The sequence below is a fragment of the Strix aluco genome, chromosome 3 (genome assembly GCF_031877795.1).
Source record: "Strix aluco isolate bStrAlu1 chromosome 3, bStrAlu1.hap1, whole genome shotgun sequence".
Classification (NCBI taxonomy): Eukaryota; Metazoa; Chordata; class Aves; order Strigiformes; family Strigidae; genus Strix; species Strix aluco.
In genome coordinates, this window is record NC_133933.1 from 97640203 (window position 1) to 97654255 (window position 14053).

Below are 14053 nucleotides of genomic sequence, written 5' to 3' on the forward strand. Positions count from 1 at the left end.
TAAGTGTGTCCAATCTGTCAGGTATGTACTATTTGTATAGTGTCATGAATGGTGAGGTAAGTAATGATCTATGCCTTTAAAATAGGTGAGGGAGATAAATCTAAGATAGTTTCTTGCTTAACTGAAGTTCTGAGATAAGCACATGCTTTAAAAGATTCTTAATCAGATTCTGTTTACTCTACTTTTTCCTCTGTGGGTCCCCATTCCTGCCATCAGTCTAGTACAAGACAGGCAATGGTGACATGTCTTGAATTCAGACTGACACCAGAAGCTATCAACTACTGGAAACACTGCACAGAATGAGACTGGTGAATAAAGTTAACCAAATTTCTCCTTGCAGGGCCTGAAGCAGATGCAAAATTGAATCCCAAAGAAGAAATATTTGAGGAAACCCAGAGAAAACAAATTCAAGACAGGTTACTCGAGACTTTTGATGTCAGGATGTGGAAAAAATAACTCCATAGAAAGACACACTTAGATGAAATTTCTGAGGAACAGTTTACCTCTAGAGTTCATAAGAGAACACTACATTCATTGATGGGATTGGCAAACTGAGGGAATGGTTCTCTATATGATTAAGCCCAAAATAGCTACAAGAAAAATGACCAACTACAGGCAATTTGACTCTAGGAAAACTATTAGCTAGGATGTATGTGACATCTGAAGAGCAGATGAAAGTTGCACTAGGTGGGTGATAAAACAAGAAGGTGTGATCAAATATTAGGCTGATCTGGAGGTTGTAACAGCAAAAGAACAGCCATACATAGCTTTAAAAGGGACGTGTGTAGCAAAGGCTTGGGCAGCTTAGATTAGCAGATATTGGAAAGCTGGGAGAAGGGAGAATAAACACAGAGCAGAAAAGAACAGTGCAACTGAGAAACACCTGCTGAGAGACCAGATTGGTGTATTCTTTTCAACTGTAATATAGAATAAAGAAAAGGAGAAATGTGGCCACTTTATATTAATAAATTTAGAAATCTTCATGAAAGTTAAAACTGACATTAAGATGTAAGAGTATGAAACAAAACAGAGGATTTCAAGTTGTCCATGCCATAACTTTAGCAGTACTTGTGTCAATGACGCAAGTGTTCAGAATGTGGGTGGAATATCTTTAACACATTTCAAAAATGCAATGGCAAGTAAAAGTCCATTTGTTATTGCACAGAAACGACACAAATAAACATAACAGCAGTCTAGAGACAAAAAACCTTAAAGTCATTCATCTTGGTCAAAATCCCTCATGAGTAGCATAAAAAAAAGGGCAAGTCACAGTAAGGGAAAATACATATATTTTACAAAGTTCATATTTGATGTTTTTCAAGATACTAAGGATAGAATTTATCTTATTGCAGTTTAAAGATCTTTCAGTTTATTCCTAGATCTGAGTATCTTTACAACTAAATAGAAAAAGGTAGTCAATTCTATGCCGTAATTCGTTCAATTTATTTTGGAAGTCTATTTTACAGTCAGATGAATCACTTCATAGATGCATCTACCTAGCCATTTCAAAAAATCCTGTGCTCTGCAATGAAGTGCAGAGAAGTGCACACACAAAGTACCTTCAACAAGGACCTGCTGAATGGGGATGGAATACTGAAAAGTTGGAAGAGCACTTGGATTGCCCTTCTGTGCACAACAGAAAAACAAACATCCGTATTATGTGGTTATGCAGAGGCATACAAGTAGGAACATTGCAGCTTCCCCACAGTGCTATCCTCACCTAAACTGTCTGCAGCAAAAGTATTATATATATTAGGTTTCACAATCTTTGGAGGCACAGTCAGCATTACAGACTTCTTTTTTTCCTCATCACGCTCTTTTCTCAGTTGCTGCCATCTTCTCATTCTTAGATTACCACTGATGTGTCTTTGGCCCTTTCTTCCTGTTAATGAATCCTCACATTTGTATTGCTGGAAGCCACTGTTAGTCTTATGGTGTGGCAAGTATGTAGATGCAGTGGTCAAAATCCTTTTTACGTAGCAGTTTTTTTATAGGAATTTTTACTTTATTGATAAGAGAATAGGCAACATTTCCAGCTGGACAGGTTAAAAAATAAAATGGAAGGGGAAGGTGTCTGCCAGAGTCCATGTACACAGTAAAGCAGAATATCATAAAGAAAGTACTTCCAAACACCTCATATTTTGTCTTCTGGGGGAACATTTCATCCCATTCTGCTAGATTAATGTAAACCCTGTGTGCTCCTTTTGAAAACTTAAAAATAACTTGAAATGAAGGCTGAGAATCTGGGTTATAAGAGATGTAGAAATAATGTATTGAAGATAATTTTAAATCTAAATACTCATGCAGAAACACACAGGCAAGGTGGAAAAATGTATTGGACCACTTTTTCCACCTTCCAAGGGACAGTATAAATTTGTCTTCTACACTGCATTCTACGTTTCTGGAAATTCTAATTTGAAATTATTTATCCAAATTGTAACTTTTGGGTTTTTTTTCCAGCTATGACTCTCTTTTTCTTTAATTTTTATCGTTGCATCTTTACTTCTTATATTTGAAGTCTTTAAAATTCAGCACAAAACTGTGTTCCAGTACCCTGTACAACCACTCATACTCATCTTGTTCTTCTAGGACTATTTACATTCCCTGTCATGGCTCTCAGCTCCACTTATTCACTATCAGTGTGAGAAAGCTTTGCCCTCCTGGTGTTTCTACCTATTTTCACAACCATATGCTACAAGCTCCTTGGGTTGTTTATATGTTTGTTAAGCATACCAGCACGCAATAAAATGATAACACAGCTAATGGATCTGGTCTACCAAAGCCCTATTCACTATAATGATAATTATCATAAGTGAAAAGAAACACACATTATGCCTGAAAATTGGCATATTTTGTGTCAGAACAAAGGGCAAACTGTTCTTGCATTTTAAACTATTTAAAAGAAACCAACCTCTTCTGCATTAGCTAAAGTAATTTAACATCCATGCAGAAGGTGAAAGATGTCTTGCTATTGATGAAGCAGAGAAAATCTGAAAAGAGGAATGATATCTGCATCCTACCTCCCATATTTGTTTTTACACCACTGGGCATGTCTTACTGGAGTGGAAGCCAATACCCTGTCCCAGAATACAGGGTGCTACTGGTCTGGGCAGTATATCAATGGGCTAGGGAGAGTCTGAGATTACTGGACACCAGGCCTTGAAAACATAGAAATTTGCAAAAAAGAAAGCACTTTCTTTTCCTAAATATATTCTTTTATTAGAAACAGTATTTGAACAGGTTGATATAGCACAACCACACACTAACATTTTCTTCTATAAAGAACTGTATATGTTAACATATTTGTCCAGAAACTAATCCTAGTTTGACAGAGGATACTGCATATGTCACAATCCTCCCTTATTTTTTTCTAATGTGTTACAGAATAATTTTATATGAGTTTGTTTCAGTCTCAGGTAACTCAAACCAATTTGCTTTTTCTTTAATATTTGATGCCTAGAGAGGAGTGCTCTGTCCTAATGTTTCCTTAGTTTCCTCCAGAAAGGAACTGTTATATTGGTCTATATTATAAATTCATTTACCTCTCAGTTCTGAGTGAACTCTTAGAGAAATTAAAAAGAGAAATATTTCTTTCAAATCCTGTCAGTTAGTGGCTGGTTTACAGACCTGAAAAGGAGACTTTACATGCTTAATAACTTTAATCTATGTATCACAAACATCTTTGCTTCCGTTATCCTTGTCAAAGTCTGACACTTGTTGATTCCCATTAACCTCTCAGCTACAGGGATTTCCAGCAGCAAGCAATTCTATAGATAAAATTAGTGCTATGCAAAAGAGAAAAACACAGTTATGATTTGTAATTTGATGGGTTTTTCATATAACAGAATGATCCCTTTGCGTATGAAGCAAAGTTAAAAGGAGCAAATGATATGACTATTTTGTTGTTCAATATCTGTCACACAGCTTCTTACATGTTTCTTGCCATCACTTTACTTGTATGTACCAGCTACAGTTATTTTCTATCCACTCAAGGACACTTAGAAAAGCAAATGTACATCAGGAATAGAGCTCAGATAATTCTGAATTTATTCCAAACACAATTGTGTTGTTCCCTGAGCCCTGTGAGTCCAAGTGCTTTTCTCTTTTCCTCAGTTAAAGTCATTACAGACAAGAAGTTGGGGCAAGAGGTAATTGCTTTACATTACTAGCAAATTCAGACCATAAATACAGAAAATACAGTTCTATGAGCATAGTGTGAATTCAGGAAATATAGTCAATATCAACAGCTTGTCAACAGCACCAGTCCTGTGCATCAGGAACCTCCCTGGGGCTGGGCTGAGGCAGGGCTGGGTGGTGGGCCTGCAGGTGGGCCTGGCTCAGGGATCTCAGTGGGCAGGGCTGTGGGGAGCTGGAGACTGGTCCTGCCACAGTGGTGTTGGGGCAGGGGCTGATGGCTCCGGGGGGCTGACATGGGGTCCTGGTCTGTGGGCAAGGTGGGTGTTGCACTAGGGACCCAGCCAGGGCTGGCAGTGTCCTCAGGGCCATAATGTGTGCAATACTTGTGCCAAAACCTCCTTAGCACTGGTAGATGGGACAATGGGACAATGGCTACAATTTACACCTTGGAAATTTCAGGTTGGACATTAGGAAAAACATTTTAACTCAGAGTGTAATGCTTCACTAGAACAGATTACTCAGAGAGGTGGTGAAGTCCCTATCCCTGGAGGCTCAGAGAACTCAGCTAGTTAAAGCTACTGCTTACTCCACCTCCCTGAAGAATAAGAAATTGTCCCTGAAGAAGACCACAAAATGTGCACATGAGAGTTCTCAAAGGAGGATGTGTTTAGATACATAAGCCTAAATATTATTCTGAAACACTACAATTGGATATATATCATATATCCGTGCAGGGAAGTAATCCTGTGAAATGAAATTTAAAAAAAGTCTTTTGTGGATTGTCTTGGGCTTTTTGAAAAGCACTATATCAAGAGTTGTTTAAGATGTTGCCTGCCATATTTCTTTTGAAAGAAATTATAAAGGTTTGAATGAAGTACATATAAAATCCTATAATAATAGGAAGTGTGGTAGATAGGCAGGTGAACCGAACAAAGCATGAGGCTAAACTCATGTACGCTACTGCAAAGTGGTCTAGTTACATACACTTCATTCAGTTTTATGATAACATGAGTGATGCTGATCTCATCTTGTACAAAATCTTTACATTTAACTTGCAAGGCTTTATGAAATCTCTATAAGGAAATGTGTCCCACTTCAAAAACATTAAACTCGAAAGAAAAGATGTGCAATACTTCTATTTGATTTTCCCTGGTTTTGATAATATTGTGATCTATTTCTCTGAGGATTGATGAAATGCATTGCATTCATTATAGACAACATCTTAGCAAACACTGCCCTGCAGAAAAGTATTGGAGACATGACATGAAAAGGCCTGAACCATGGGACTCAAACCAAAGCCTGAACCATAGGCCTCGAACCAGAGTTGACTTCTGAGTGAATTTTGGAGTTGACTTCTGAGTGAACCTCCTGACCAGCATCATTTCAGCATGAAATATGACCATGGTAATATCATAAGAAAACTATAGATAAAGAATATATATTTTTGGACCCTGAACCAGCTGTTTCCTAGAAGACAGGAACTCCTCGGACATGCCCAGGATCCTGGCCAGATACAGGATGTGCCCGAGTGAAGTGAAGTCAATCTACTAGATGTTTTTGTGCCTTTTTTGGTATGATTTGTTTGTTAAACATTATAAAAGCATCTCACAGCAAAGATGGAGACCTCACCTACAAGTGGATGCACTGTGTTGGACTTTCTAATTGGTGGGAGCAGTTCTCCAATCCTTTGCTATGACAGGGCTCCCCAGCCGAAACATGGATCTGGATGATAGTAAAGTATTAGGGCAATTGGTAATGTATCTTTCTTAATCACTATAACTAACTTTATGTGGTAATGATCAGGTGCATTACCTTGCTTATTCTTTATCAGGTGCATTGCCTTGTCTATTTTTTCTGCTACTTTAAGCTAAAGTAAAATAAGCTTATCTTTTTAACTTGGTGTCTGTGTCCTTTCTGTTGACCCTGTCAATTGGCAAAACAAGACAATGTATTGTTAAATTAGCTTTTTAGCAAATACATCTAGAATAATCAGAGAAACCTGCAATCTGACTAATTGAAATAACAGTTTCATAAGTCTCAAAATGTTTCCCCCCCAAATAATCAGGAGATGGATAACAAGATGGTTTTAATAATTCCACACTTAGTAAAGAGATGTAGAAATTAAATAAATCCCTGCCAGATTTCACCACATACCTTTGTTTTCTCCCAAATATTTTCTGCTGTGTTTTTTGTGCTTGGTGTTGAAGATTAAACAAAAAAACTAAAAGGGAAACAAAAAAAGTAGCTTTTTATGCTCCCTGTGATTCTCCTTCTGGTTTCATTTATGCCAACTGAAATAACTGTAACTTTTTGGTTTATTTCCTGTTACTTCTCATGATTAGATGATGTATTTTGTGGCCCTACTATATTCACCAGAGTTGGGAAAATTTCTTATGGTGTTGTGACTGTTATAAGATGAATTATATTTATTCCTTTAATGCTTTTCACAGAATGTCAAGATCCATAGGCCATGGAACGAATCTGCAAATATCAGTGACAAGTCTTGCAGTATGGTAACCACTAACATGAGCATCCTCAACACAGACAGAAATGGAGCTCTGAATGACATGATGGTAAGATCACTGACAGTAAGAGAACAAATCTGCTTCAATAACAGAAGAACAATAAACTGCATCCAACATAAAATTCAGATTTGTCCCTCATCTGACATATCCTATATACCATGTTTCCTGTGTACAGGATCTCAGTAGGCAGAAGGTAAACCTAAAACCTAAGGTTCCCACTAAAGCATCTTGAGTCCATAACACCCTTTGAAGAAGCTGTTTGATTTGAAGAAGTGGGATCAGTAAAAGATGGTATAAGCATAGAATAAACACATTTGTTGAAGAATGAATCTCCCAAATGTACTCTAGGGCCCAGAAGTTGTAGGATTTTTTTTTCTGCTTCTGCATGGAATCCAGAGAACCTGAGAGGATGAAGAAATAGCGCATCCCTAAGCAGGGCTGTACAGAAAAGGCTCAGTTCTTTTAGTTGCAAGCCTGGATGAAATCTTTATTGTCACTGACATGAATTGAAGAGATTCTTTCACGTGGATTGTCCTGTGCTGCTAAATTAATATACAATTATTCAACTAGTCTTTTAGTGGCCAGAATTGAGTATTTACAACATTTTAAAAATTTATTCCTTGATACCGAGTGGATATTCTGCTGGCTAAAATTGCCTGTTATTTTCAATTATTTTTACAAGGAAATGATGAGCAGTTCAGAAGGCTAGCAGACATGATTAGCATGTCATAATATGTGTTTTTATACATGTAATCTAACCAACTCTGAAGCTAAGATAGTGTTATTTCTTTCAATGACTGAATTCCCACAAAATAATTCAGTAAACATCCAGGGGGAAGGGATTTAACTGTGACCTCTTGGCAGGTGATTAGGAACATTCCAGCTATCTCATAAGTCTCAGGCAGAAAGGATATGGAGCATGGAGAAACCATTTTTAAAGAAGGAACCTCTTAGTATTTAAACATGTGAAAAACATCAAGCTAAAATTCTTGTTAGCTGATTGTTCATTTATTGTGACTAAATCCATAGCTGAAGAAAGTTCATTTTAACATCTGCATTATGCAAGTTCTAATTTTTGAGCAGACAGAAAAGATGTGTTGTCACATGGACATGTTCCTAGTGATGATAGTCACATCAGGTCTTGATGTTTTGGTGGTCCTTACAGATGCTGAGTAAAATCTAAAAGTGCTGCAATGGAAGCAGAAAGCTGGGCAGCTTGTATCAAATTTCAGTTCAGAAAATGCAAAACAATATTTTGACAATAGCAGGAAATTTCATTCAAAGTAATGTAATAGTGGCAGAAAGCATAACTTGACATCCTGGAGAAGTAATATTCCCATCTGTTAATTTTGTGTGTAACTAGTGCATTTATTCCCATTTCTACTGCAGCTACAAAACCATCATTTCCCAAAAGTGACAGGTAATGTAACAGGATGGTAGTCAAAGAAGCAGTTATTGCAAGGAAAGATGCCTGTTTCATATTTATAAATACCTGTTTTTGTATCTAACATGTATTTTGGCATTTCAGTGTGAAAAATGAGTCATATTTGAAAGCAAATGAGAAGTTGCTTATTATTGGTATTACCATATGGGTTTCAACTTGTCACATAAATACCAGATAATTTAACAATTACCACACAAATCTCAAGCATTAAAAATTATCCCTTTGTTTCTCAGGCCTTGAAAATGTAGTGGATAATGTGTAGTTAGCTCTGTTTAATGTCAGCCACAACTTCTGACATTATCTATAGACATGCAGAACTTTTCTCAACTAGAGGAAAAACAAGGCACACCCCTTTCTCTTTTTAATATCTTTGTTTATAAAGCTGCCATTTCATGGTGCCTGGAAATGTAGACCATACAAGCTCAGTCCACTTAAAACATGAGAACACACTGAAAAATTGACAAAGTTATTATATAGCATGGCAGCATGTATAAATGTAATACATTCATCCTGTGAACAATAAAGCATGGAATTATTTTTATTGTGACATTTGGTAATATATTTTATAAGGCTGCCCAGTGAAAATTTATATCTCTTTTATGTAAAATGCATGAGTAGTTAAGCACACTGGGAACAAATAATGATTAACATGCAAAAATTTATGGTTTCACAAAGCCTACACGTAGATTTTCAATTGCAGAAGTAGGACTATGCTGTAGACATTTTACAGCTATCACAGAGAGAAGTGAGGAATAGATATATGCAACCAAATCCAGTGCATAGTGTAGATTATATAATTTCACTATTTGTTCTTTCTAAAAATTTGTGGCTGAATTGGAGCATGTATTTCAAGAAAACACCTAATCTTAATTTAGAGATTTCAAGTGATGGACAAATATCACATTCCTCCCTTACCTTTTCCATTTGTGGATTACATCCAGCTAAATAAAAAGGTTTGAAGCTAAAATAGCTAAGACTGAAACACCCAACTAAAAAATTGTCTTTACTTGATAACAAAACTGAATATTGTCTTTATCAATGAAATACATCTTATTTTTAAGACATTATCTTACTTTTAGGGTTCCAAAAGTCATGCTTATGGCATTTGTGATATTTCAGAATACAATGGGAGCTGACAAATCTGGCAGCCCAACAGGTGAGGTTGCCACAGCTCCATGTGCCCATCCTGTACCGTGGCTGGACTTACGCATGTATTCCCAACAGGTACGCACACATACACACATGTATACAGCACCTGTATACATATGTATCTGGAGGCACAAATTAACATACAGAAACACTGGCACAAACATAGATGGCACATGTGGCTTAATGTCTCCCTCGTGGCATCCTCCAGTGAGTAGGAAGTATACATATATCTGTACTTGTATATACATACAATATGGATGCACCCGGTAAATGACTTAGACACTCATGTGCCCAGTTCCTGGTTCTGGACCTCCTGGTCTTCCAGTTACCTCCCATGTCCACATGCACACTGGCACCCACATGCATGCACTATGGCTCTCTCCATAGCTGGGGTCCACAACCCTGCTCCAGCTGCCAGAACAGACTGCCTTACACACCAACACACATCACACACACCAATACACTGTGGATCTCTCCTGTAACTGGCCTCAGACTCAGTTTACCCAGGACCTGGCCCATGGATCCTCCCATCCTTACTTGCCTCATGCATGGACGTACTCAAGCAAATGTGTGGGTCTCTCAACCAACCTACCCAGGTGCATGATCTCCTCAGTTGTTGGCTTGGATGTCTTGGTCCCTCCAGTAGCCAGCTCTCAGGTCGTCTGGTCTTTCCAGTACCCAGCACAGACTTACGGCTGCTTCAGTAGCTGTCTCCCAAATCTCGCACATGCATGCAGAATAGAGTCCCTTTATCCAGGAAAATAGAAATGGAGTTTAATAAGAAGACAGGACAGGCTGGACTGATCAGGCACATGTCTGTCCAAGCACATGGCCAGACAAGTGTCCTGACGAGCCCTTGTTTACATGTGACTGTCTCCTTTTAGCCCCTCGACATTTTCCCATGCTTGTTCTTCCACAAGCCACCTTCCTTTCCCCACTCTTGGTTCTCCCCCAAAACATACCGTAATAAACCTTGTACAATCCCAAGATTCTCTTCTGCACTCATAATGAGTCCCTATGGAGGTATATGGGACAGTAGGCAGTGAAGTGACCCAGAGGGCCTCTTGACTTGACTCATCATGATGGATTTCACCCTAGTCCATGGATCTCCTGGGACACCCTGGGCAGGACTGTTGGGGGCTCATGTCACTGATGGGTTTAATGGTGATCCCCTGCCCACCATTATACCTCTGTGCCCTTGTGTTTGAGTGGAGATGAACCTTTCACCACATGGAGACTGCTTGATATTGGTTTCTATAATTAATTTGACAGAACAATTTAATCCAATTTGTATTATAAATGTTTAAAGCTCTTATACTTGGAAAAATTGGAGAGTAATTTAATTTTTCACTTGGTCATCTGTTAATAGCTTGAGATTATTTTAGTCAAAATACAACTCAATTAAAAGCAGACCTCCAGGACTCTGAAAGCACATCAAGGGGGAAAGGATGTAGGAATAAACTGAGGTATTTATAATTCTGTTGATCTAATGAGTTTTATCCATTATGCACCAGTTAAATTCAGTACACTATAATCTGGGATCTGAAAATCAGCCAAAGCCCATTTTATCCTTAATATTAAATGAAGACTTGGTAGCTTTTCTCCATTAAAAACCTCTGTGTACTTTCATAAATTCAAACACATTTTTTGTATTAATTTCCCTGAGAGGATCACAGCTCCTCTACAGAATTGTAGGCAGGTTTGAACTGTATTACATTTTAAATTAGTAGTTTGTCTGCAAAAGACAGCTCTGTTCACTGCCTTTGTCAACTTTTGTATATTTTTGTGCAGTAACTGTATTACCCTGTCTATGACTATCTGATGGATTTTTTTTTTTTAATCTTGACTTTTTGGGTTATTAATAGAAAATATTGCATAAAAATGCAGTTGCTTGTTATCACTAATAAAGCAGCATAGGGTCAAAAAACCCACTGGTAGCATACTTAATTGTAGAGATTTAATCAAAATCCTTATAAAAGATTTAGCTAAATGGTATAAAAGCTTAAAAGCATTTATTTAAAGAAAATGAGACAGAGCTACACACCTGGGCTTGTAATATCATTTGTTTATAATTTATGTCATTTCAGGACAGAAGAAAATCAAAGATGTTAATCAAATAATGAAAATGTAACCATGTTGTATGTGATGTAAGTAGAACTAAGGGAACTGGAAAATGGTAGACTATCATGACAGGAAATAAAAAACATGAATACTTTGTCATGCATGTCATATGGAAACCAGTAATAGAAAACAACTCTCTCCTTTCATGTTGTGTGAGAAAGAAGACCAGAAAAGATTGAATATTTAATTATAATGACTGTTTATAAAAGGTATGAGAAGAAGAAAACTCAAATTAGTCTTTACTGACAGTATGGAAAAGTTTTATCTCAGGGTTGTAACAGGACTGTTTGTAATGCCTTCACAGACTCTTCAGTCACCTGAGGCATTTTCAAGTATTCTTGGTGTCCGAAAGATCCTGGTTTGTGAAAACAAGTGTTCCTGAGAAAAGCGTCACCAAATTTCTCAATTAAAACCAAAAAAAGTTTTAAAGATAACAATATTTTGATTGAACTTTTTGATAAATGATGAATTCTGGTTTCCTCATTTGAGGTGCCATTTTCTTCTGAAAGGAAGGTAATTATAGTAACAGAATAAATAAACTAAATAGTATGTAAAACTTTTGTTTGCCCAAGTTGTTTTAAAAAGACTACTTTTATTGTGAAGGCTGCTCAAGAGTTTTACATTTCATCCTGATACAATGCAGTGAAATTCTATTGGCAGCAAATAGGTATCTACTGTTTTTGACTTGAAAATATTGAACTATAATTTCACATAATTTATATTTCAGACTAAATTTCTTAATCATCAGACATACGTGTTTCCATTTTTAATCTGTTCTCTGAGAGGGAAGTTATATATTACAAAGCTTCGTTACCCCATCTAATCATATTAAGCAAAGAAATGGGCTTTGTACTGTGGCCCCAGGGATATATATGGCAGTGCACTGGGCCTTTTGCTGAGAAAATGAACTAGCAGGCTAAATATATAATTCTTTTGAAATTTAGCTTGACCTCTGCAGCTGGAACAACCTGTCAGAGGTACTCATGAAAAGAAAGATGGTGTTACTAATAGGTTACAAGAGGTATGAACATGTCATGATACATTGCTGTTGGAGATCAAAGCTTGTTTAGGTACCAGTGGTAACATAACTTCTTTGCAGGCCACGTCAGATAGACTAATTAACACATGAAGCCGGGAGAGAATCTTGTGACATTCATTTTGCACAGAAATTCTTGCACAGCTTTATAAATCAAAGCCTGTAGTTCGAGTCACATGTTTGAAGGTTGGGCAGGCCTGGTGACTATTGACTGTGAATGGCCTTCGGGAATAGCCCCAAAAAGGACTTTAGAAAGCCTGTGTCTGGGTGTTGTGAAAGAAAAATGCAAGTGTGCCTGTTTAGCTGTACAGGAAAAAGCACATTTAGCAGCAATATCACCCCATTTTCCAGTTGGAGTGGAAGAATAAGACAGAGGACTAAGAACATACCTGAAATACAGACATTTGTCTATTAAACCTGGACAACCAATTTATTACTGGGACAAAAGAGTGCTCTATTTTTTTCCAGTACCCTCTCTACTAACTTTGCTTCGCCTTGTCCAGACAGAACCTTGGACACTCTTCCCTTAATCCTCATCTTTCAAAAACAGTATGAAAACTCAATCATCCTTCTGTATGGGTAGGTTAAAAGACCAGTTATCAGTGGAGCACCTTTTGCATACTTGTAGCTCTACAGCCAGAATAATCTTCCTGTCTTTGTGTCATTTCATCCATGTTGAGCAGAGACTCATTACAAGTTCCACAGAGGTATTATGACTGTGAAATTGTCACTGAATGTCATGACAAGTTGAGCTAAGGATATCACAAAGCTACAGTTATACCTGCCAACTAATTTTCAGATTTTTGCTCACTTCATAGACATTAACATGTAGGTAGAAAACTAAGAGAAAGATCTGGAGCATTCTATCTCACTGCATCGAGATTTGGGATAGGCTTTACAGCCTTGCTCTCTTTCCCCCTCAGGCAGTATACAACACAGCTATTCAGGCCTTAACATGAATTTTACATATTTTCCTGACAGTACTTGAAGCAATCTCACTTATATTACAGGTGAATCAGAAAGAACTGGTCCATTTTATTCTCTGCTCTTATTGACTTGTACATTATGTTACTTACATTCTTTTGTTTTATTTCACATATTAGTATCACCAAAAATCCGTGGTTTTCCTTTTCATGTACATGGGAAAGGATATAGGGAAATTTCAGTTCATTTGTGTTAGTGTAATTATGCCTGCCTTCACTTCGAGTACAATTCTGCAGGCCATGCTGGAGTGGGTCATTGACCTCTCAAAAATGCAATTTATTTTCCTTAACATTCTGACATTTACAAGTTTCTCTTTGGCTATTCCTTCCAATGTTAAGGAAGAGTCAGGGAAGAGAATGTTTAAAATGAAAAGCAGTAGCTAACCTTAAAAAACAAATAGCTTAGATGTTTTAGGTTTTTCAGATGAAGTATTGTTTTTTAATTGGTTTGCCGAAGAGGAAGAGTAGTAGAAGCATGAAAATATGAGAAGAAAGCAAATTCAGGGTGAAGACCACTGCTTGTGTGGAGGTTAAATGAACAGGCTTTCTAAGTGATGTGCAGAATTTGTAAATTAAAGCAGAAAATTTACACTGAAGTATCGTGCATGAGAGGGAAGTTATTTTTGACTGGTTTATTCTTGTGAAAAGAAACTAAAAA